Here is a 27,628-nt window from a genome sequence, read left to right on the forward strand (position 1 = left end):
CTCCTCTTTAGCCCGGATGACACGGCGTCCGTGATTTCCAACAAGAATGTCAAATTTGGACTCGTCTGACCATAAAACACTATTCCACTTTGAAATAGTCCATTTTAAATGAGCCTTGGCCCACAGGACACGACGGCGCTTCTGGACCATGTTCACATATGGCTTCCTTTTTGCATGATAGAGCTTTAGTTGGCATCTGCTGATGGCACGGCGGATTGTGTTTACCGACAGTGGTTTCTGAAAGTATTCCTGGGCCCATTTAGTAATGTCATTGACACAATCATGCCGATGAGTGATGCAGTGTCGTCTGAGATCCCGAAGACCACGGGCATCCAATAAAGGTCTCCGGCCTTGTCCCTTACGCACAGAGATTTCTCCAGTTTCTCTGAATCTTTTGATGATGTTATGCACTGTAGATGATGAGATTTGCAAAGCCTTTGCAATTTGACGTTGAGGAACATTGTTTTTAAAGTTTTCCACAATTTTTTTACGCAGTCTTCCACAGATTGGAGAGCCTCTGCCCATCTTTACTTCTGAGAGACTCTGCTTCTCTAAGACAAAGCTTTTATAGCTAATCATGTTACAGACCTGATATCAATTAACTTAATTAATCACTAGATGTTCTCCCAGCTGAATCTTTTCAAAACTGCTTGCTTTTTTAGCCATTTGTTGCCCCTGTGCCAACTTTTTTGAGACCTGTAGCAGGCATTAAATTTTAAATGAGCTAATTAAGTGGATAAAAGTGTTAAATTTCTCAGTTTAAACATTTGTTACGTTATCTATGTTCTATTGTGAATAAAATATTGGCTCATGTGATTTGAAATTCCTTTAGTTTTAATTTTATTAAAATTTAAAAAACGTCCCAACTTTTCCGGAATTCGGGTTGTATATATATATATATATTTACTATTTTTTGTACTGATACATCTTCTGATGCACCAGGGCACATCATCAGTGATGTATCCTGAGGTCATCGAGTGTTTCGGGTCTCTCGAACATCAGACACCCTCACTCAGGCGACCCAGCTGAGGTTGATCAAGCCTCAGCTTGTGCCCTGGCAGCTCAACCATGGTTCCGCTCTCTTAATCCAGAGCCACCTAGAGGCTTTCTCCGCTGCCTCTGTGCTGTTACAGATGGCTCTTCTCCTTTCGCCTGTGATGCCGAGTGCAGTATATGCTCTGCAGAGGGACTGTCCAGCAAAGCCTCTGCACCCTACCTCTACAGGCAAGCACCTTGCCTTCCAGCCTTGTTTGTGGCAGTCGCTGACTAAGTCCTGATATTTCCCCTTTTTCCACTCAAAGGCCTCCTCCATTCGCTCCTCCCATGGCACGGTGAGCTCCAGCATGACAACGTTTTTTGTTGCCTCAGATACCAGGATGATGTCAGGTCTGAGTGAGGTCTTGACTACATGCTGGGGGAACTTGAGCTGCTTGCCCAGGTCTACTGACAGCTGCCAGTCCTGTGCAGTTTGGAGAAGCCCTGCTGTTCCTTTCTTTGTACCTGGCTTGACCAGGAACTTGATGCGGTGTGGTTCTGCCCTCCACAGGTCAGTCCACGAGATCTTCCTCTCCACAACTTGCTCCCATCTAGTCCATGCACCTTGCTGTCTCATCCCCACCGCTCTGCTGGTCCTCTCCTCCTCCACAGCTGCTCTGACTTCCTTCTGAACCAGTTGCCGCCGCTCCTTCCCCTGCGCTTTGTCATAATGGGGGGCTGCAACGGCTCCTAGTCCAGCCCTTCCTCTGGCCACAGTTCCCACTAGGACTCCATGGCGCAAACGGGACTCTGCCTGCTCCACTGCCACCTCTGCTCTCCACTTCCTGCCAGTCTCAACTACCACCCCTGCCCCAGAGACTTTTGGGCCTGTTGATTCCCGGAACTGCTGCACCTCTCTTGCACGCAAAACCTTAAACTCCTCCTCGATAGATTTTAGAGGTAGTGTCAGTTTGCAGCTGTTTCCATAGAGTGCGATGTTGCTTAAGCTCCGCGGTAGACCCAACCATCTCCTCAGATAGCGGCTGACTCTCCTCTCCAGGTCTGTAATGGTGGAAATCGGGAATTCATATAGAAGCAGTGACCACAGGCCCCTCATCAGAATCCAGTGCTGGTAAATCCACGCCTTGAATTTGCCGGGTAGGCCTGTTTTGTCGACGCTCTTCAGCCATTTCTCCAACTCTTCACAGGTGTTCTTTATTGAAGCTGTGTCCCTGAGGCTGCTGTCAAAGTACCTCCCTAGGCTTTTCACAGGCTTCTCGGAGATGGTAGGCATCGGTGTTCCTGAGATCGAAAACCGGAACTTGTTGACCACTTTGCCCTTCTTCAGGACCAAGGATCTTGACTGTGCAGGCTTAAAAGACATCCTGGCCCATCCCAACAGCCTCTCTAGTCCTCTCAAGATCAATCTGGCTCTGACTCGGTGGTTACTGTCAGGTCGTCCATGAATGCATGGATTGGTGGTTGGCGGATCTCGGACCTTGGGGCCTCTACACTCTGGTTCAGCAGATTTTACCAACATGTTCATTGCTAGTGCGAACAGGATCACGGAGATGGTGCAGCCTGTGATAATTCCAACCTTCAATCTGTTTCACTCCGATGTTGCTGACCCTGCTGAGACTCTCAGACTGAACTCGCTGAAATAATCCAGAATGAGGTCTCTGACTGTAGCTGGAACATGGTGCCTCTCCAGTGTTTCCCACACAAACTTATGGGGCATAGAGCCATAGGCATTGGCCAGATCAGACCAGAGGACCACCAGATCTCCCTTGTTCTCCCTTGCTTCTCTAAGGAGCTGCGTGACTACGCCTGTGTGTTCTAAACATCCCGGTACACCAGAAATGCCGCCTTTTTGCACTGAGGTGTCGATGTACCCGTTCTTAAGGAAGAAGTCAGCCAGCCTTCTAGCCACAATGCTGAAAAAGATCTTCCCCTCAACACTGAGTAGTGAGATGATTCTGAATTGGCTGATCTCTTTGGCATCCTCCTCTTTAGGGATCCACACACCCTCAGCAAACCGCCACTGCTGCGCTGCTTTCCCTCTTCTCCAGATGACCTTTAGGATCCTCCAAAGCCGGTGTAGCAACTTGGGACAGTGCTTGTATAAACTATAAATATATAATTATATTTAAATATAATTTACATAATTTTCAATATTTCATTATATTATTAAAATTAAATGTACTATTACATTTAAATACATTAAAATGTTTTATTACAATTACAATTACAATTAATTTGAAGTAAAATTATTATATTTAAATATATTGAAATGTAATATTTAAATATAGTACATTTAATTAATTAAATTTTATTACAATTATTAATTACTATATTATTATTATTGCACTAAAATATATTTACATTTAAATAAAATATAGTACATTTAATTATCAATTCATTGTCACTAGGAAAAGGGACAGAAAGAAACTTGGAAAAGGAGAAGTTTTATCAGATATTTCAATCTTTTTTCTTGCTGACCATACAAACATGGTACACACATACAAGTGCTGTCTGTCCATATCTAAAGACGTAGATAAATTGCCACTGTACCCGAAACAAATCAGGCCAGGTTAAAGAGAATACGTTTGTGAGAGTGTATAGAGAGGTCGTTCTGCTCAGTGTCCTGCAGTATTGCTGACAGTCACTTTACTTCAGCCAGCACATATTTCACATCTCTTCAGCAGCTCAGCAAGGATTCCAGGTTCAGAGCTCATTACCTCGCCAGACAATTCATTAATAACAGTGGTCTGTGGCTGGGCTCCGTCCGTGGGGATCACGCTCACGCAGGCCCGCTAATGTGTGCTTTACGTGGGACCGGGCTTCATCGATGTGTTTGTGGTTTGAAAGGCTTCTTTGAATCCCAGAACTGGGATACAGCACTGTGATAGTAATGACGGCTAAACAAAATTAATTAACACTTGATTCATTTAAGAAGAATCTGAGAGCAATATGCACAAACTTTCCCAAATGAACTCAAGATTCTTCCACAGAATTTATTTTATTTATTTGACTTTAATTATTTAAATGTAATTTCATTAAATACTCATTAATGTAAGATTTTCGAAATGTTTGGAGTTTTAGTTTTAATGAATCATTTTAACTTAAGTTTTAAGATTTAAGTTTACGATTATATTTAAACTGTATTTTCTTTTTCTTTGAGTCTATAATGTGGTTCACTTGCTGTATGCATTTTGAATTTCATGTCATTCCAAATATTTTTGCCCATTTCCATTACCTTGCATGCAAAGATAACTACAAAATAAGTGTATAATAAAATATTCTAATTTAAGCTTATCAAACAGTTACTTTTATTTTTTTTTAGGAACTTGCCACCCCAGTGCTAGGGTGTTCTGGGTGGTTGCTAGGGTGTTGCTATCTGGTTATTATGGTGTTCTGTCTGGTTTCTAGGCTGTTGTTATGTGGTTGCTAGGGTTACAAAATTCAAGTTTAAATAAACTTTTTGTAACAACTGTTTGAGGAGGTTTGTACCAGTTCTCCATTTACAGTAAGAGAAAATATCATTTTTATAAGAGATTGTGACACAATATTTCCCGCTGCTTATGTCTTCAGACTGTGGCAAATGCTTTTGCAGATTTTTGCTAATGTGATTATGCACTTATCAAATAAAACGGTGGATCCTTACAAGCAGGAGCCGTTTAAATCACACACAGCGTTGTTGTCGTGGTGTGTTTTAATGATGGAAGTAGACCCCACAGACTCTGGGAGGGGGAGGGCGAGTAGTGTTGCATTAGCCGGTGTTTGTGACATACATAGTTCGTGTGGCCGCGGATCCTCAGACTGTTGGCGGCGATAATTAAATTTCCCAGAATGAGCACTGGCACTGTGACACAGGGATAACACCTAGAATATCCCCCCCTCTCTCTCCTTCTCTCCATCTCTGGAGGAATAGATAGAGGCCGGGTGAAACAAATGCGTTTCATCAGGGGACCGTGTGCCGCAAAAAAATCCTATTTGTTCCAAGTTGCTCTTTATCAACGCTGAAACTGAGATATGGGCGGCACTGGAAGGTCGTGAAATGACCTAATGAATCCTGTCCAAACTGCATGAAGGGGAGGCGAGACCTGCTTTTAGGCAGATATTGCAGAGAAAGATTTTGTCCAATATTTCTTTCTTTTTTCTTCTTCAGTAAATTGTCATGACGGAAAAAATTCCCCCATGATTCCTCTTGTGCTCCTCATCTTTCTGTATTAAAATCCACGTGGATGACTCAATTTTCTCCTGCTAATTTACTGCAGCACAATTTTAATATTCTTTAACCTTTGGTGATTAAAGTTTTCTCAAGGTGGGTGGATGGGGAACGGCTAAATCAAAGACTGTTAATCTTCATTCTTAACTTATTATTTCTCATCTCACGTAGTGTAGCGGGTGTTCGGCCGTCATGCTATCACACACGTGATTACTTTACACAAAGCCGTGTGTGTTTGACATGTCTGTGATTGACAGCCTTAATGGAGAATCTTAATGACATACTCATCAGGTTTATTGTTTTTAAGCTCATATTTACAATCTGTGCTATATTTTCTAGCTAATAGCAGGTCCAGGTTTTGAAAAATGCATTTTTGGAACCGTAACTAATTGTTGGTCACCTTGCAAATGAGTTCATGTTAATACAGTGCTTTTGCATGCATTTGAAAGATTTATTTTTGACATTTATGCATTTATTTAGATAGGACAGTAGGTGGACAGGAAGCGAAGTGGGAAAGAGACATGGAGTGGGGTCGGGAAAGGTCTGTGAGTTGGGAGATGAACTCAGGATGCCTGAAGCGCAACAGTACTACATGTCAGTGTGCTGCCCACAAGGCCATCACAGTGATGCTTCTGAATGCGTTTAAACAAATCAAGAATTGGTTTATTTTTACATTCAGTGGTGACTGACATGCATGGAATTTTCAGTAATTTGAGATAATACTTCCCTGACATTTATGGAATTTTTTATAATTTATGAGATAATGCTTTCCCACCATTAAAATAATTTTTCATTATTTATAAGACAACACTTTCCCACCATTGATGAACTTTGTAATAATTTATGAGACCACGCTTCCCCCAATTAATTTTTCTCTGCCATTGACAGAATTTTCCATCATTTATGAGATAACGCTTCCTGCCATTTAGAGAATTTTCCATCATTTATGAGATAATGCCTTCCAACATTGACAGAATTTTTAATCATTTATGAGATAATGCTTCCTGCCATTGACATAATTGTTTAGTAATTTATGAGATAACACTTCCTGCCATTGATGGAATTTTCCAGCATTTATGAGGTAATGCTTCCCACCATTGAGAAAATTGTTCATTATTTATGAGATAACGCTTCCTGCCATTGACAGAATTCATCGTAATTTGAGATAATGCCTCTCACATTCACAGAATTGTTCATCATTTATGAGATAACGCTTCCTGTGATTGACAGAATTTTTCATAATTTATTAGATAACGCTTCCTGCCATTGACAGAATTTTTCGTAATTTATGAGATAATGTTTCCTGCTATTAACTGAATTTTCCCTCATTTATGGGATAATGCTTCCTGCCATTGACTGAATTTTTCATAATTTATGAGATAAAGTTTTCTGCCAATGAGGGAATTTTCTGTCATTTATGAAACGTCATTAATGAATTAGTCAGAAGTCAGAAAGAGCTTTATTACCAACTATGTTTACATACACAAGGAATTTGACTGAATGTTCCATCATTTATGAGATGAAACTGCCCCACCATTAACAGAATTTTCCATCATTTTTGCGAGAACGCTTCCCAACCACTGTTGGAATTTTGATCTTTCTGTGTTTTCACTGTTATACAGTAGGAAAACACAGAGGCGCTATTGCACATCTTTTGAAAGAGTATTGAATCTTTGGATCAAAACACTGTGAAGAAGCAGCAGAAACAAGCATACATGTAAGCATATGCATATGTGAAATAACATTATCATCAAACATTAAACAGCATATAAATCAAAACATCAACATTACAGAATGAAATGACCATCCAGGAAGTGCTATAGGACTGTGAAGCTAGGGAGGCGTTGATGGAAGCTATCTACTCTGTCTTAATCATCAATCTGAATCCGATCCGGATGTAGTCTTTGACAAAAACACATTTTTCTCAGCTTACAATGTTCGGGTGGTTGCTATAGAGTTGCCAGAGTGTTGCTATGTGGTTGTTATGGTGTTCTGGATGGCTCCTTAGATGCAGCTGTTTGATTGCTGTGTATTCTGGGTAGTTGATGGGAGGTTCCTATGTAGTTTTTGGGGCATTGATTGGAACTCTACTTTCAATGTAAATCTATTGCTTTTTTGTCATCTGACTGGCAGAAATTGTAAGTCAAGCATAATATGAGGAGTTGTAGGGTTCATAAGAGTCCCTAATACAAAGTATGAGCCATAGTAATAACTATGCTTGACTTGGCAATCCCCACTAATAACAATGAGTCAACAACTATCTCTGTCAAAAACAGAATATTTTTTGCATACGAACCAATCGTCTGATTCTCTGTGATTGAAGATAAGATAGGAGCTGGAATGGTTCATGTGACGGTTGTTAAGCAGCAATTAACAGCTAGCAGCTTAGCTGAAATCTGCTTTGTCAGTAACTGAGGACTTTCTTCTGTTTGTTGTGCTGATTTTATCATGTGTTTTGCTTCAGTTCAGCAGAATATTAATCTCTAGTCTTTCGAAAAGAGTAGAGGTGTGACCTCGGCATCCTGGCTAAATTCGCCCATTGGCCTCTGACCATCATGGCCTCCTAATAATCCCCATATCTGCTGATTGGCTTCATCACTCTCCTCTCCACCAGTAAGCTGGTGTGTGGTGGGCGTTCTGGCGCACTATGGCTGCCGTCGCATCATCCAGGTGGATGCTGCACACTGGTGGTGGATGAGGAGATACCCCCTGATAATGTAAGCGCTTTGAGTGCCTAGAAAAGCGCTAAATAAAAATGTAATGAATTATTATTATTATTATCTGCACAAAACAAATGGGAATAACGAGGATTGTAAACATTGGTAACAGTCTATCCTGACTGCAATAAATTAAAATATGTGCAGTTAACAGCACCGACAGATAAAGCTGATGTTGTGTCCCTTCACAAACTGTTTATTGTGCTAGTGGCTTTGACTTTGAATATTTGTAATTCAGTACAGAATTGTGATGGTTTTCCAGAAAAATAATTTAGTTGTGGAAAAAATTTCAAGCAATTATTCACATTTCCGTCCTGTTACTATATTTTGACTGCAGGGCCCCGAATAATCATTTAGCTTTTAGTGTGTGTGTGTGTGTGTGTGTGTGTGTGTGTCTGCTGTAGTTTGTAAGTTTGTACAAATATATATATAATATTTCTTAAATAATAAAATAAAATAATATTTATTACAGAAATTATAGTAATTACATATAATGTAATGTAATGTCTGTAATAAATAGCTATATTTCCTTTATTATATATGTGTGTGTATATATATATATATATATATATATATATATATATATATATATACATACACACACACACACACACACACACACATATATATATATATATATATATATATATATATATATATATATATATATATATGAATTTATTTTTAAATGCATAACCTAAAATAATATATTTTTGCTTATACTTTTGCATAAGCTGATTTTTTGTTACAAATATTTAAGAAACGTTAAATATACTTAGAAATAACTGTATTGGCAAATAATCTTTTAGTCCACTGTTATTTCTTCTTTTCTTTTCTTCACATAGGCTGTGTTTAGTATGAATTTAATTTACTCCAGATGTGTTTTACCATGTAGTAACTACTGATTTCTTTTAGATCTTCAGGGATTTAGGTGTTTTTTAGAGCCAGCATTTACACATCAGCCTTAACTGAACATGACAGGCATCCTGTCATATGGCCGCATGGAGTTCCTGCAAAATTTAAGGCGAGTGCAGATGAAATGCTTCATTATTAGTGTTGTGTCAGAGCGAGGGGGAATCTCTGCAGATGGACACAGGGACAAAGAGCCTTCAGAGAGACAGATAAAAGAGCAGCGTGAGAAATGCATTACGGAGGTATTGATCACAGTGACATGACTATCAGCTGTGACTTCCACAGAAAAGGTCACACGGCTTGAGCCTGTCTCCCAGATTCTAAGAAAACGAGAGAATAAGACAGGGAATGAGGGTGACCGAGACATTCAGACAGCAAAAATATTCTAGCCATGTTTTTCATTTTAGATAATTGAAGATTTTGTAATCACTGTTGAGTAAATGATGAAATTTAAGTTAAGATATCACTAGAGATCATATTCAAATCTGTATCTCGTGAGATGTAAAGTCACATTTTAGCATTTAGAATTCTAAGAAAAAAATAGCAACTGTAAAAACATTGCAATTATGAGAAGTAAAGTTGCAATTGTGACATGTAGAGTCAGATTGTGACAAAGTTGCGATCGTGAATATGTAAAGTAACATTGTAAAACATGAAATCACCCAAAAATGATGATTCTGTCTTTAGTTACTCACCCTCATGTCGTTCAAAAACCATAAGACCTTCGTTCGTCTTTGAAACACAAATTAAGATATTTTCACGGTTTACGTTGTTTACGCTTTGATCTGAATGTAAACAACATATCCGCATACATACTATAGGGTTGCATATGTTGTTAACGTATGTGATACTCTCCAAAATGACGGTATAAGGTGACGCAGAGGGGATGAATTGTTGAATAAAATTTTTATTTTTCTTTACGCACAAAAAGTATTGTCATAGTTTCTGAGCCTTGATCGTGTAAGGCTCTCTGCATCTTATGGGAGAGTCAGAGAGCTCCTGGAATGCATAAAAAATATCTTAATTTGTGTTCCAAAGATGAATGAAGGTCTTACAGGTTTGGAACGACATAAGAGTAATTAATGACAGAATTTTCATTTTTGGGTGAACTATCCCTTTAATTTGTAACTGTGATATGTAAAGTCAAACTATGACAAAAATTGCAGTTATTAAATAAAGGGGCTATTGTGACATGTAAAGTCACACTGGAAACTTTATGAAAAATAAATTATAAATTATCGCAATTATGAAAAATATAATGGCAATTGTGACAGTTGCAATTATTATTTGCAGTTATGATATGTGAAGTCACATTGTGACAGAGTTGCAGCTCTGAGGAATAAAGTTGCATATGTTAAATATAAATTCATATGACAAAGTTTTAACTTTGATATGTAAAGTCACATTATGACAAATAAAGCTGCAATTCTGAGATGTAAAATCACATGGACAAAGTTGCAGTTGTGAAACATAGTCAGTCAGTGTCAAATTGTGAAATATACTGGATGCAATTACATTTTTTTTATAAATAATTATTTACTCTGTGGTTCCTATTGAAGCCCGTTTCCACCATTGAATAAAAAATAAAACAAGGTAGTTGCAACTTTTTATCTCCCAATTCTGACTTTTATTTTCTCAGAATTGTGAGTTTATATCTCGCAATTAACACTTTATAACTCACAATTGTGAGAAAAAAAGAAAGTCAGAATTGCGAGAAAAAAAACTCAGATTTGTGACTTTATAACAATTCTGACTTTTCTGATTCTGAATTGTTTGTTATAAAGTAAGAATTACAAGATGAACTCACAATTCTGAGAGGAAAAAGTCAGAATTATGAGATTAAAAGTTGCAATTACCTTACCATTTTTGATTTTTTATTCAGTAGTAGAAACGGCTTCCATAGGCTCCTGTACACATCATTATTTGTGCATATATTTGTTTATATTACTAGCAGTTTCTGAGTGAAATTTATTTCTGCACCAAAATTTTGCAAGTGTATGATGCTAACCTAATGGTGATAATCTAATCATATTAAGATCATATTGTGCATTTATTATAGATTTATATAAAAAAATTTTTTTACATCCATCTCCATTCAGTATATAGAAATATATTACTAATATACTTATATTGCTTAATATCTAATTTTGCTTTCCAGAGAAGAAAGAAACTCATACAGGTTTGGAACAACTTGACAGTAAAAAGATGATAACTAAACTTTGCGATTTGGCTGAACCATTCCTGTAAAAACTTGTTGCATGCTTTTAACAAGTAGAAAATAAGGTGTAAGTCTTTAACTAAAGGTGTTTCTAGTGAAATGCACACAGACTGCGGAGCTCTTATTCTGCATGCGAGTCAGTGTTCTGACTCTAATTTCCTGTGAGATCGTGTATGCGTGTACACGTTAGAGACGTTTTCACCTCGAAAATCCCTTTGCGATCACAATGTTACAAATCAAAGCAGACAGCAATGCCTGCACCTATTACAGTCCACTCATTCACTGTAATCGTGACTCATCTCACTTTCCTGTAAATCTTTGTCCTCGGGTTTATGTAGTGCAGTTTAAATCTCTGAAACCCTCTGGGCGTGAAGTGTCTTGTAAAACTGATGAATCTGCTTTTCATGATGGGATTGGCAAAGCCTTATCAAAGCAGCTGGATTGTGCACATCAGGCCCGGATGTGTTCAGGTTTCACTTCTCAAAGGGAACGTTTTGTTCTGCAGTGCCAAACCCTGACCCATACTGACCACGCTCACGGTCGAGCCCCCGAAAAGAAAAACCACCATAGACAAATTATAAATGTAGTCCTTATTTCTTGTGTGCTATTTTCCAACTCTTCAAAAATGCAGTCAAAACAGTAATATTGTGAAATATTATTACAATTTAAAAGAACTGTTATCTATTTGAATATATTTTGAAATGTAATTTATTCCTGTGATGCAAAGCTGAATTTTCAGCATCATTACTCCAGTCTTCAGTAATATGCTGATTTGCTGGTCAAGAAACATTCATTATTATCAATGTTGACAACATTTGGGCTGCTTGATATTTTTGTGGAAACTGATATACTACCATCTAAAATGATTCTTTTATTCATAAAAGACATTGATAATAATCAGAAATGTTTCTGCAGATCAGCATATTAGAATGATTTCTGAAGGATCACGTGACACTGAAGACTGGAGTAATGATGCTGAAAATTCAGCTTTGCATCTGGAAAATAATAAATGCTAATAAATGCAGCCTTGTTTAGTAGATGAGACTTCTTTCAAAAACATTCAAAAATATGAAATCTTAGATAACAGACACAAGAGTAAATAAATAATGACAGAATTGTCATTTTTGGATGAACTATTATTGTATCATGCATATTTTCTGTGTGTGTGTGTGTGAGTGAGAGAGTGACTGAAATCTGTTTGATGTGCATTAGATTTTCATTGCGTCTGAAGAGAAACGGCTTCTGTCAGCTCTCGGTGCTGTTTCGATTCCCCCTCACGTCAGCGTGACACGCGGCTCTGAGTCATGCAGGCTGGGACGGCTCCGCAGTTTTGCAGCATCACTGCAGACTCTCTCACGCACAGACGCTTTGTGTCTCAGCATTCCATGGGCACTCTGCTAGTATGTGAATGCTTTTCTCTTCCACTTTATTTCCTGTTACTCTATTTGTGTTCTTGATTTTAAATAGTAAAAATATTTTACAATATTACTGCTTTTGCTGTATTTTGGATCAAATAAATGCAGGCTTGGTGAGCAGAAGAGAATTCTTCAAAAAGCTTTAAAATCTTACAGTTCAAAAACTTTTGGTGTAAAAATAAATTATATATGCATATGTATAAGTGCATCTCCAAAAAATTTGAATATCATGGAAAAGTTCATTTAAGTTTAATTCAGAATACCAAACTTTCTTATATTCTAAGAAAGTTTTTTTTTGTTTGTTTTAAATCTGATGTTTATGACTTTTAAAATTTTGAAAATTTAAAATCCAGTATCTCAAAAAAAATCTAAATCTTTTTAAAGATCAATCAAAAAATATTTTCAAAATAGAAATGTTTAAGATTTCCAGAGCAGGTTTGATTATGTACTCAACACATGGTTGGGGCTCCTTTTGTATGAATTACTGCTTCAGTGTGGCGTGGCATGGAGGGGATCAGCCTATGGCATTTCTGAGGCGTTATTGTAGCCCAGGTTGCTTTGATAGCGGCCTTCAGCTCCTCTGTATTGTTTGTCAGATGTTACTTATCTTCCTCTTCACAATACCTCATAGATTCTCTGTGAGGTTCAGGTCAGGTGAGTTGGCTGGCCAATCAAGCACAGTGATATCATGGTCAGCAAACCACTTGGAAGTGGTTTTGGCACTGTGGGCAGGTGCTAAAGTCCTACTGGAAAAGGAAATCAGCATCTCCATAAAGCTTGTCATCAGATGGAAGCATTTGGACTTGATAAAACACAATGGAGCAACACCAGCAGACATCACGGCACCCAAATCATCTCTGACTCATCTCTGAAACTTCACACTGGATTTCAAGCAGCTTGGATTATGTGTCTCTCCAATCTTCCTCAAGACTCTAGACCTTGATTTCCAAATGAAATGCTAAATTTACTTTCATCTGAAAAGAGGACTGTGGACCACTGAGCAACAGTACAGTTCTTTTCTCTTTATCCCAGTTAAAATGCTTCTGACGTTTTTTCTGGTTCAGGAGTGGTTTGTTCTGTGAAACCTGTAGCTCTTTCCTTGAAGACGTCTGAGTGTGGTGACTCTTGATGCGCTGACTCTGGCTTCAGTCCACTCCTTGTGAAGCTCTCTCAAGTTCTTGAATCAGCTTTTCCTGTCAATCTTCCCAAGGCTGTGTTTATCCCTGTTGCTTGTGCGCCTTTTCGTACCACACTTTTTCCTTCCAGTCAACTTTCTATGAATATATTTTGATACAGCACTCTGTGAACAGCCAGCCCTTTCAGCAATGACCTTCTGTGGCTTACACTCAACTCTAAAGTCAGTAGTCTTTCCCATAATTGTGGTTGCATGTTCTAAACTAGCCAAAGAGCTACCCAGTATTTATACTCAAAATTAATAAAAATAATCAAGCTCAAAATGGAATATGCAAATTTTTTTTAGATACTGAATTTTTAAATTTTCCTAAGCTGTAATTTGTAAACATCAGAATAAAAAAAAAAATGAAAATAAAAAACTCGAAGCTTGAAATATTTAAGTTTGTGTGCAATGAATCACAAATATAAGAAATGTAGCTTTTTTTATATTACAAAAAATAAAGACCTTTTCCATGATATTCAAATTTTTTGAGAAGCACCCATAGACACACACACACACAAGCACATATATGTACATACATAGTTACATACATATATACTGCTATGGGTTACTTCTGTAGTTGATTTGCAATTAGCACTTCATTTAAGACCCAACAGCACACGAAGTGAGCACTGCACAAGCCCCAGCGCATAAGACAGAACAACCCCACATCTCCCCTCTGTCACTTCATAAGCACATTAGAGACAAGAGAGCTAGAGCTAATTAATATCCAATTAATATGCATAACAGCACTTCAGCAGCCCTTATCAAATGAGAATGCACTGTTTAATGCTTTCACCGAACGATTTTTAAATCAGGACTTTGTGTTTCATTAATAGAGAGACAAGAAGTAACATGTTTTTATTGAAATATACACTCTCAAGTGTCGGCTCAACATGCATTTTCCTAGCATAGTTCAATACTTCTCAGTTATCTACTTTATATTGTAAAAATCCAGCCCAGTATGAATTTGTCATGCATTCAATTAAATGTATTTGTTATATTGGTACTGTGTTCTTGTTAGCACTTTCTAGAATGGTGGTACCATATACATAACAATGTCTGTTTTCTGCTTGCTTTCTGACATTGGATGTCTTTGGCTATTAAAATGCATCTTGCTTTTTTTTGGCAACTCAAGCAAGCAGTGATGCATTTCTGCCACAGAATAAAAAATAAAAGAGGTCAAAATTATGAGATAAATAGTTTAAAAAAAGAATAATTGTGAGGTGTAAATTTAGAATTTTAAAAAGAAAGTCTAAATTGTTTTCAACAGAAACAGAATTCTAATAAAATTCAAAATTGTGATGTAAACTTCGAAGTCTGTGGAAAAATGTCAAAATTGTCAGATGTTAACTCAGAATTCAGAGGAAAAAATCTAAATTGGGAGTTTGTAACTTGCAAGAAAAAAATCTAAATTGCGAGATGTAAACTAGCTATTACTTATTTTTTACCTGTAGTTACAACTGTAAGAAAAAATTCTGAATTGTGAGATAAAAAGTTGAAAAAAACTTTTTTTCATAGTGGAATCAAGATTCAATACAGTAGCTATTATTTTTGCTCTCCTTTTATGTTTTTACTTGTATTTTAGTGAACCTTTTAGTTTATTTTTTTAAGTGTACAGTTTTTGTTTTTGTTCTTTTGCAAACTAAATTTTTTTTTTATGAATGTAGTAGGTTATATTTTGAGCCTGTATGTTTTACTTATATCCTATAACTCTCTGAGGTGTTTGTCAAAAAAAACATTATCACTGTGTACAGCATATGTAACTTTAGCAAGAAAACATCTAGTTGTTTTTAGTATTTCTCTTTATGCATGTTCTTGTGAAATTACTTGATGGTGCTATATTTTAGTTGCATTGTGAAACTGCAAACTGCAGTGTTCCCAACGTGTAGAAGTTTGGCACATGGCTGAAATAACCCTATTTTGAGTGCACTCAGTCCTCAAGAACAAATCTAATCTATCACACCATTTCTTCCATCCTGCTTCTCTCTCTGGAGAACACAGCGTTTGTCTGATTGATTGAATGTCTTGTTTAGATGCATTTCACCCGAGGCCAATACCAAGCTGAGCTCCATCTGCACCGCACTGCTACTCATATCAAAGGTAAATGTTTGTTTTCTGACGTAACGTTCAAGCGTATATTTCATCTCTCTTTCCATTTATACATGTATATATATATAAAAATCATAGTGTGCACAAATATATCAAATATTTCAACTATTTACACCCAGGTGAAAATAACCCTAGCTGTGCAGCTATTGGCAGCTGAACCCTGATAGAACTACAACAAAATGTATGTTTGATGTTGCTGAACGTGACCTGGAGGGTAGTGGACGAATTTCAACATTTATGTAAGAGTATCCCAAGGTATATATGCTGAACGCAAGTATAAATTGGCTTCCAAATGTACAATAATAAATCTAACCTTGCTGATGTAAAGTGATGTGAATGATTTAAATTAAAGGCAAGAAAGCTCAAGGACACATCCTTCCTTTAATTTATTTATTTAACCAGGAAAGAGGACTCACTGAGATTAAAAGCTCTTTCACAGGAGTGTCCTGGTCAAGATAGGCAGCTGAGTTTACATCGAAGTTACAACACAAAAACATAAACAAACATCATTTCATAGATATAAAAACATGCATCTGATTAGAAACATTTACACACCATTAATTTACTCCTCCTTTAACTCATCATTTTTTTAAGACGACCGATTTGAACATAAAAAACAAATTTGCGATTCTAGGGCAATGCTCATGCTCAAGAGCTTGTGTGTGTGTGCATGTGCTAACAGTGACCATTGGGAGACTGAGACCTGTAGAACCAGGGAAAATTCCCATCAAGGTGTCTGGCTGGACTCTCCTGTCATCAGAGCTGTGATGGCATTTTTCTCTCCAGAGGGAGCGTGTGACAGAAGGGATGAGAGAAGCTGACTAAAATGTGTGAAAGAAATGTGCGGCGGGCTCTAGGCTGCATCACGTCAGCAACATATGGGCTCCTAATGAACAGTCTTCCAGCCAACAATGTGGAATGAGTTGAGCGACGTCAAGAGATGCACACAGAGACAGCAGGATCACCGAATGAGTCAGTGGGCCACCAGACACCCAGTTCAGTCATGGGTTGCTTTTCAAAGAGGAGAGAGGAGATGCCACTACAGGTGAACACAGGAGGTGACCTCAACCACCTGTCCACTGGTTTGTATCCTAGAGGCCACCTGTTTCCACAGCAACAAAGTGTTGATGGGTCACGTAAAGCGCTGTCGCATTAACGAAATTTTGTGGGCAAAAAACTCAACTGTCTATTTCAAAAGCAGCTTTCTTTTTGTAAACGTGACAAATTTTCAAGACCAGCTGAATGCAATACCAGATCTCTGTGAGGAAATCTTGCCCCTCATGAGGAATAACTAGATTTCACCCACGAAAATTTGCAGAAGAATGTAAACATGTCTGTATCTTAATTCTCATATTGTTGGATTTGCAGATGCACACCAAGACGATCTCCAAGGCTGATACCTGTAACTATGAAGTTAATAATCTAATTCTATGACAATAGTAGTCTGCAGCTGTAACAATAACCAGTGTTGTCGGTAATGCATTACAAGTAATGCGAGTAATTGTATTTTTTTAAGTAACTAAAAGTAACACATTACTTTTTAATTTACAAGAAAACATTTGAGTTATTTTTTCAAAGTTACTTTTACAATTTGTTGATTGAAAGCTCTCCTGTCCTTATGTTGAGAAAAATCATAAGATGTTACTTTAGTTATTATATGAATTCATCCCACTCACAAAAAACAAATCCAGTATTCCTCTAAATGAATAAAAAAGGTCAAAAGCAAATTTAGAATATGACGCAAACCAATAATGTTAAAATATGAATTTCACATTGCTTGTGAAAGGGCTTTTACATTTGTGAAAAAATAAAACATGTATATTAAAAACAAACAAGCAAGCCCTGCCCAGATTAAAAAAAGTTATGCAAATAATGTAACACATTACTTGTCATGAAAAGTAACTAAATAACGTAATTAGTTACTTTTTTAGGGAGTAACGCAATATTGTAATGGATTATTTTTAAAAGTAACTTTTCCCAACACGATGATAAAGATATGAGTAACGATATTAGTGGAATTATTTTCAGAAGTGATGCACAAACAAAATATTGACAGCCAATCAGAATCCAGTTTAAAGCGCCTGAGCCTTTAAAGCAACAAACTACAAAACTTTAGTGTGCACTTAACCAAATGTTGCTGTGAACAAAATATAGATTTTGTTGATGTGAATGGTCATTATTACTCTATATTACCAGTTTACTCCATATTTAATGATTTGTTCAGATTGAAAAATGTCCAAAAATAATGAATGTAATGAAACCATAGAAGAAATGGCATGCATTTTGTGTAGGCCTACTATATTATGCAATCATATGATAGATTTATGTGTGGAAAATGAGTTTTAAAATCTAATTAAAATGAGCATTGCTGGTCTATTACTGGCACAAGCTGGTTAAACCGTTTATTGTTGCAGGCTGTCGGATTGAACAGTGTAGCCACGATGACCAGTCAAAATCAGCATAGAAGTGACCAAAACATCAGGCATGTTATACCTTTAACCAACTGTAGGAGAAAATGTTTGTTGATTTATTTGCACTGCAGTAGTTTCAAATCTTAAGTGTTTTAAGTCTTTAAATGTAATATTTCAACAGTAATAGTATCCATCTGTATTACATTTCACATTGGTTGTTAATGTAGAGTGTTATTTACTAATTTGGTTTACTAATTCGTTCCCTCGATTTATAAATTGTGCTTACAATTTACTAATTTGTTCCCTGGATTTATAAATTGTGTGCAAGATTTACTAATTAATTCCCTCATTTTATAAACTGTGCTCATGATTTATTAATTTGTTCCCTCGATTTCTAAATTGTGCGCTCGATTTACTAATTAGTTTCCTCGATTTATAAACTGTGCACACAATTTACTAATTTGTTCCCTCGATTTATACATTTTGCACACATTTTACTAATTCGTTCCCTCAATTTGCTAAATCGTGCACTGATTTATAAATTGAGAGAACAAATGAATTATTTTGTGCACGATTTAGCAAATTGAGGGAACATAATAGTAATCGTGTGCACAGTTTATTTATTTTTTCTTGCATGTCATACGGGGCTCTGTAGTATTGGGATCGACTGTTAACATTATATCAGTCGTGTGTTTCTCTCTTTTTAAAGTTGTCAGTGTCAGAGCATTTTGTAATGCATGGTATTTTAGGACTTTTGACCTTCTTTGAATCTCTCAGTGCAGAAGCATGAATAAAACATCTCATGTTGATACTGTCAGTGAATCTGGGCCGGAAGACCTCCGGTGGGTTAACAGACCCTAGATTGTATTGCAGACTGCTGAATTTTTACATGACCTTTGATTTTTAGTTGTGTGCTGCGTTGTAGTGGATAAAGCTCAGAGCAGTTTTGGAAACAGCGTTCAAGTCAATTTACTTCTGTATTATAGCTTATTTTCAAGCAAAACGTGATCTCTAGCATAGGAGAAGTTGATTTATAGGTGAAAATATTGAGAAACTGATATAACAGACATCGATAAATCAGCAACAATAAGAACAGGAATGCAATTTAAAATAATTTAATTTATTTTTAATTCCATAATTATTGTTTCAAAATAACTGCATTTGTCATGATCTTCATTTTAAATCAGGTAGTAAAAAGCATTGTCCATCAGAATAAGACCCTATTAATCAGCAGTGGATGTTTCTCGCAGTGTGGTAATTTTAGCAGGATAAGTTTAAATGCCTTTTGGTTGTATTACGCTATGACGTAAGGCCTCTCTCCCGTTTTCAAATTAATCTTCTTTAAACGAGTCTGATTTGATACGCTTTACTATATAGAGATGAGGCTCTAGTATGTACTTATTAGTGAAGAGGATAATGATAACCACTCGTACTCTCATACAAAGACAGTTACTCAAAGTGTGTGTGTGTGTGTCTTTAAATCTGTGTGTCGTCTATCTTTCTTTGACCTAAAGACACTGTGATGTCTTGTTCTAATCAGCTCTACCTTCACAGATTTAATGACTTGAACTCTGTCTGAGTCCAGTTTAATTTCTATGGCAAGGATATTAAACTGAGCTTAATTCACAGAGTTCAGATCAAGTTTATAATTAACAGATGTAGAAATGGCAATAATGATCACCAAATTAGGTCCGTTTGTTCAGGTATCCATCTGTCAATTTTGGGGAATTTCACTTAAAGAAATGTCCAGGCATTTTTTGACATGAAACTCTAAAGAGAAAATACAGATTAATATACAAGGACTTTTAAATATATATATAAAAAAATAAATATATATATTTTTTAAGATATGAAAAATATTGAATGTTTAAAGTTATTCAAGTAAAAAAATAAATCACTTTAATATTTAAATAATAGTGTGTTTGTTTGTTTGTTTATTAATTTATTTATTAATGAGAATGAGAAATTTTTCTGAACATTTCAGTGTGCCTATTGCCATGAAAGTAGAATTAAAATAACTTTTTTTGTTTGTTTTGTTCTTGACAAGTTTCGTTGGATTCACCCAACCAGTGCTGATGCAAGGAGGTAAAAAAATAATACAAAAACACTTGCAAACAAAGTGTGAGGGTGAGTTTGGCAATTATTCCTGCAGTGTCTGTCTGCTTCCTTAAGCTTATCACTGCCTTCAATCCCATGATTCATAGTGCTATAAAAACAAATTGCTAATGAGTTAATCCCTGTAGCGGTCTGCCCTTCCAAACTTCCTTCCCTCAGTAGCAAAAAACTAATCCAGCACTGAAACTTTAGGATTTACAGCCGTGTCCCATAAGATACATATCCTGAATAAAAAGCAGATGCGGTTCACCTTCTGTCCCACTGTAAACTCAAGGGGTCGGTCAGGACCTCCTGCCAAACCCAGAGGAGGTGCTGATGAAAACTGCTATCAATTTACAGCTTTCAATTTCCATACTTAGTGAGCCGGGTCACTGTCGACTACTCATTTTTCCACCATTGCTTTCTTTTCCATATATCTTATTAATTGCTTGTTTCACCTTCACTGGTCTCTATTGAACCTGACATTGTTTCTACAGTTGATTCTTACTGTTATGGACAAGACAGACTATTATGATAAAGTAATAAAGGTTTGGAACAGAGCTGGGTAGATTACTTACAAACTGTAGTTCGTTACTAATTCCAAATAACATGACACAAATTATAGTTTGTGATGTGATCCATTTTAGGTAATATAATCAGACTAACCTTTTGGTTACTTTTAGGTTACTTTTGAACTAACTCGTTTATCACAGTGATTTAAACTGGATAATATTGTATCATATACATATAAAAATACAAAGAGTTAGAAAATATGTTCCATTCATTATTAACAGGGATTGCACGGATCCATGACATTACATTAAGGATTTCCAAACGGGGGCTCATATAGGAACAGCAGAGTGTTCGTGAGTTTAATGGAAAGCTAATAATCAAGTAAAGAATATATATATATATATATATATATATATATATATATATATATATATATATATATATATATATATATATATATATATATATATATATATATATATATATATATATATATATATATATATATATATATATATATATATTAAATAGCATCAATTAAAATAAAACACTTACCGTACAATTTTTTTTAACATTTTATGTTTACTTGCATGTTATGTGAACATTAACCAAAAGTAAAAGAGTTTGGGAATCCCAGCATGTTACGTCCTTAGGCGTAATTTGTTTTATAAGGTGTTATTTGTGCAGTATTTAGTTATTGCCACTATGTTGATTACAGTTTGTCTTGGCAGTGTTTTGTCTCTCTATTCTCTCTACGCCATCCAAAAGCTTCATGAAGATCAGCTGGTTCTGGTTGCTCTGATTGGCTGCAGGAGGGAAAGCTTGTGGATAAAAGCTGAAGACTCCATCTGAAGTGTGCCCTTCTTGGCCTTTGCTGCCTCTGGAGACTTTTCACCTGCCCCAGACCATAGCATGTGTGCTAGTTGTCTGTTTACATTGTTGTTGGTGTATACAGTTTGAAACTTTGGAGAGTTGTGGTATATTTGTTTTTGTACAAGTAAGCTCCCAAGGTTACACCTTAAGGTGAAAGTTTAATTAATTTTGGAGCTGTAGGGAGGAGGACGCCATTTCTTTTATTGTCCATGTTTTCACCTGTTTTTGGCTAGAAAGGGAGTAAGGTAAGACTTTTGTTGTTCATTTTGGATTTTGTTTTGAGAGATTAGAAAGTACCCCTTTTTGTAAGTTAGATCTGTTATGTTTGTTATTTTGGCCTGGTCCCCTCCTGAACTTTATTTTGCTCCATGCTAAGTATCTTTCTTTGAAGTTGTTAAATTAACCAAAATTCTAGACTGTGACAAGTCTGTGTGGTTTTCTGTGGCATGCTGGGACAGGAGAGAAGGTCTCCAGGTGGTCGGTAGAAAAGTTGTCTTCTACCTTGTTCAAAAATGTCCTTGTTTCTGCCATCCCTGACCCTAGACAAAGGAGGCACGTAACACAGCATTACTTATACATTAGAAGTAACCTGAATTTTTGCATTTTAATGTTTTGAAGATAAAATCCTTCCAAGGACATAGTAATACATGGTTAAATAACACACAATTCAAATAAAAATTAATGTGTTTATCATTAGGTGATGCCACGTGATGTGTACATACACAATGGCATGCAAAAGTTTGTGAACCCCTTGCAGAATCTGTGAAAATGTGAATAACTTTAACAAAATAAGAGATAATACAAAATGCATGTTATTTTTTTTTAGTACTGTCCTGAGTAAGATATCGCACATAAAAGATGTTTACTGTCCACAAGACAAACAATAGCTGAAATGATTAAAATAACCCCCTTCAAAAGTTTGTGAACCCTTGGTTCATAAAACTGTTTGTGGTTACCAGTGTGATCTATGACTTTTTTTTTTTTTTGTGTTGGTTGTTCATGAGTCCCTTGTTTGTTCTGAACAGTTAAACTGAGCACTGTTCTTCAGAAAAATCCTTCATGTCCTAAAGATTCTTCATATTTGAAACCTTTCCAGCAGTGACTGTATGATTTTGAGATCCATCTTTTCTCACTGAAGACAGTTAAGGGGCTCAAACACAATTATTATAAAAGGTTCAAACATCAAACATTCACTGATGCTCCAGAAGGAAACAGGATGCATTAAAGGGATAGTTCACCCAAATAGCAAAATTATGTCATTAATAACTCACCCTCATGTCGTTCCAAACCCGTAAGACCCCCGTTTATCTTTGGAACACAGTTTAAGATATTTTAGATTTAGTCCGAGAGCTCTCAGTCCCTCCATTGAAGCTGTGTGTACGGTATACTGTCCATGTCCAGAAAGGTAAGAAAAACATCATCCTTCAATGATGAAAAAAACATCCACCTTCAATACCATGACTTAGGTGCCCTTGAGCAAGGCATCGAACCCCCAACTGCTCCCCGGGCGCCGCAGCATAAATGGCTGCCCACTGCTCCGGGTGTGTGCTCACAGTGTGTGTGTGTTCACTGCTCTGTGTGTGTGCATTTCGGATGGGTTAAATGCAGAGCACAAATTCTGAGTATGGGTCACCATACTTGGCTGAATGTCACTTCACTTTCACTTTCACACTTTCATCAAAGTAGTCCATGTGACATCAGAGGGTCAGTTAGAATTTTTTGAAGCATCGAAAATACATTTTGGTCCAAAAATAGCAAAAACTACGACTTTATTCAGCATTGTCTTCTCTTCCGTGTCTGTTGTGAGAGAGTTCAAAACAAAGCAGTTTGTGATATCCGGTTTGCGAACGAATCATTTGATGTAACCGGATCTTTTTGAAACAGTTCACCAAATTGAACTGAATCGTTTTAAACTGTTCGCGTCTCCAATACGCATTAATCCACAAATGACTTAAGCTGTTAACTTTTTTAATGTGGCTGACACTCCCTCTGAGTTCAAACAAACCAATATCCCGGAGTAATTCATGTAATTAATTAAACTGTGTTCCAAAGATAAACGGAGGTCTTACGGGTTTGGAACAACATGAGGGTGAGTTATTAATGACATAATTTCGCTATTTGGGTGAACTAACCCTTTGGGGTGAAAACTTTTGAACAGAATGAAGATGTCCAAATTTTTCTTATTTTGTTCAAATATCTTTTTATTTTATTCTATTTTTTTTTTTTTATTTAGTACTTTGGAAGCAACAGATGATACTTGCATGTTACCCGGAAGACAAATTAATTACAATTTACCTTGATCTTCAAATTCAAAAAGTTTTCACCCCCAGCTCTTAATTTATCGTGTTTCCTTCTGGAGCATCAGTGAATGTTTGAACCTTCATGCGTTTAATACTTCCCCCCTACTCTTTCCATTTTATTACACGTAACTTATTTTCTGAACTTATTAGTTTTGTTTTCTTTGTGTGTATGGATTACTTGGGTTGTTACCGATATCTTTAGTAATATATTTACTGAGAAAAATGGTGATGTGACTTATTTTACCCGCTGTACTGTATGTATGTGTATGTATGCATATATGTGTATATATGTATGTGTGTATATATATATATATATATATATATATATATATATATATATATATATATATATATATATATATATATATATTTATATATAAGATTATGGAAGTAAAATATATTCTGATCAGGTTTTCATGTTGATGTCAAATTCACTGAGATACTTTTAAAACAATAAACCGTAAAAGATGAGCTGCACTGATCTGTACTCCATACTCTCATGTATTCAGGAGCTGTGTGAGTGTGGCAGAAGTCATCAGTGAGCTGTGTGGAATAGAGAGCTCATCTTTGCTGAAGGTGAAAGATTGCTGCAGAATTTCCCCTCATCTAAATGAAGCGGGACAGAATGGAGTGAAGAGGAGCAGAAGCTGATTGAAGAAAGAGTGCTTGTGTTACAGCGTGAGGTCAGTTTAATTTCACCCCAAAGAGAAAAAAATCAACAAGACTGGGAGTATTCTTTAAACCTCTAAATAACTGGCAGGAAAACATTAAACAAAGCACATGAGGGGACGTCAACCTCCTTCACATCAGGATTCAAATAGTTGCTTACAGTTATGACACACTTAAAAATGAAACATATTTATTTTATATCCATATTTTATAATGACATTGCATTTAACAAATATATTTGGCATGGGTAGTTGGCAGGGTGTTGCTATGTCATTGCCAGCATGCTTTGGATGGTTGCTATGGCATTAAATTGTGGTTATTAGTGTGTTCTGGATGGCTGCCAGATTATTGTTATGAGGTTGATATGATATTCTGAGAAGTTACCATTGTATGGCTTCTAAGCTGAACATAAGGTTATTAAGAAGGGCCAGTTAGTCCTTTCTGATGCCACTCACTCACTATGTAGTTACTTGGGTGATCTAAGTGTTTGCCAGGGAGATGCTATGTGGTTGCCAGGGCATTGACTATATAGTAGCTAGGGTATTCTGAAAGGATGCTAGCGCATTGACAGATGTCTATGCTGGTTGTTCTGGTTAAAAGCGAGTAAATACAGTTACTGAACGCAGATCTGTTACAGTAAGAAGAAAATCCACAGCTGTCAGCCCTGAAGGACAGGATGCTGGCCTTGTTTAGACAGGAAGTCTTAAATAAAGTTTAGAAGATCCCTCATCATTTCTGACAGCTGCTGTGATGGATCTGAAATTTACATCACACATAACCTTGAGAGGAACAGTGGCCAGAGCGCCGACAGGCTGTACAATACAACAGCAATAAATGGAGCAATAAAAAGAGAGCGGGATTGATGGGGGAGTAGGACTGATAAACGTGAATGGAGCAGCTCGCTTGTGACTCGCTGTTGTTGTTATTTTCCTCTGTCCCTGAATAGATGAATAGAAAATCAAAATGTAGCTTTAGTTCTTTAGTTCCTCCTATGTACGTTTTAGAAATGCCATAGTTATGCACAGATTAGAATGCAATGCTATGATAATACATACATATTAAAAAAATATATGTTATAGTATACAAATTGTGCACATTATTGTACAAATAATGTAATTCATTGTAATATTATTTTCATGACAATTAAACACATTATCTCCTATATTACCATCTTGTATGTTCTTATATAATATTAATTATTTAAAGTTTAATGTATGGTAGTATTTATTGCACCACTTTTATTTTATGCTGATTCTATTTTACTATAACACAGAAAATGTTTCAAGAGTAATGAGATATTAACACATTGCATGTTCGATATTTAAGTTCTAATCATTATTTTATGTGTAAAGTACTGTAAGTAGTATTTACCGTGGTATTTACCACACCGCCTTTATTTGCTAATCTGTTTTACTCATTCAGTAAAAAAACTAAAATCAAGATTTTAGGGTAAATAATGTTAGAACATTATTGCTTGTTACATTTTGAATCTGGGGTTTTTTCATGACTTTCAACCTCTCACATCTGTGATTATTGCTTTGGGAATACTTAAATGCCCACATTTGGTCAGAAAAGTGCCTTTACTGATGAGATGAACCTGTTCTAATTCAATTGGGCCATTTCTTTTTATAAGTGCATATATAAATAATGTATATAGCTTTATCTACCTTTGATGTTCTGTGTTGAAGCCAGTCGTCTCTTGCAATCAAGGTTGATGGTTTAGTAATTATACAACAGTAAACACTCTTATTCTCTGTGAAATGATAGAAGGCCCTTTGAAATGTGAGTGTTGTAAGATAGCCTTGAAATATGTCATGCACACATTTTAATTAGTTTGAATAGCATTGTCATGTTAGCATTTCAACAAATTGATCAACTTTGAATTATAATGGCTGTTTACAGAGAACTGATCTGATCGTGATTTAATTAGACTTGAACGTTTTGAATGTCATTTTTCTAAATATCATTTAGATTTCGTTTTTTTTTTTTTAATAAGCAAATATTCAAGAAACCGAATCACAAGATGTTGAATGGATAAACTACTTGGTTCTAGTGCACTTGAACAGGAAAGGAGCTTGAATATATTTTCCTCTCACAAGGACAGTTACAGATGAGTCTTTACTTCCTGTCCTGCCACACCAAACAGATGAGTTTAGGTCTTCAGGGCTAAATATCACCACTACTGCTACATCTTCCCAAAGACGTAATCCCCATCAGCCATTAATGTTATTTTTAGAGCCCTAGGTCATCATGAAACGAACATCATAAAGGGTGACTAATGGAGATGCGGGGCAGCAGCCCTGAATTTAAATCTACTTTAGTGCTGAGCTCACCTGAGGACTTGCAGATTTAAACTGAAACATTACACGAGAGGGAAAACAAGCTCTCTGTCTCACTGTGTTTACCCTGCACAGCAAATGACCTCACTTTCAGTTATCGCAGATGGAGACATGAGAAAACACAAGGAGATTTGCATTTCAAAAGAAAAATATCAGCACTTGCATAATAGCGTTTAAGTTTTAGCTGAGTTTAGACTTTAGGTTTTGCTTCTAATATATTAAGTCATTTTGCTTCTCAAGTAAATGTATCTGGATTTGAAAAAGATTTAGATATTTGTACTGAAAAGACAAAAAATGCTGAATAAGAAAAAAAATGTTTTGTACGGTTTAGAACAAACCCTAACCAGAATGTTTGAGGGAAATGTCTTGAGAGTACTGTTATGAATGAATACAATTCATTTAGACCACTGAGGGAAGATACACACGCACACATTCTTTTAAATGACAGGAAGAGGAAACAAGAACATGCAGTGAAAGAGAGAGAAAAACACGTGTGCACACACAATGTGCCATGTGCTCCATCCGAGGTCATATCTGATTTAAAAGAGTGTAGTGAGTAGCAATTTTCATCAGAGCATTTTCATCTGAGATAAGCAGCTCCGGCACAACTGTGACTGTTTATTGCATGTGTCACCTGTGAGGATCATGAGGAAGAGAGGAATGCTCCTCTTCCTCCAT

General features: G+C 36.3%; 1 pseudogene; it reads right to left on the minus strand.

The window, feature by feature from the left end:
- Positions 1-998: 998 nt before the first annotated feature.
- On the minus strand, positions 999-27,628 carry LOC132118685 (uncharacterized; annotated as a pseudogene).

This window comes from Carassius carassius, chromosome 37 (genome assembly GCF_963082965.1).
Source record: "Carassius carassius chromosome 37, fCarCar2.1, whole genome shotgun sequence".
Classification (NCBI taxonomy): domain Eukaryota; kingdom Metazoa; phylum Chordata; class Actinopteri; order Cypriniformes; family Cyprinidae; genus Carassius; species Carassius carassius.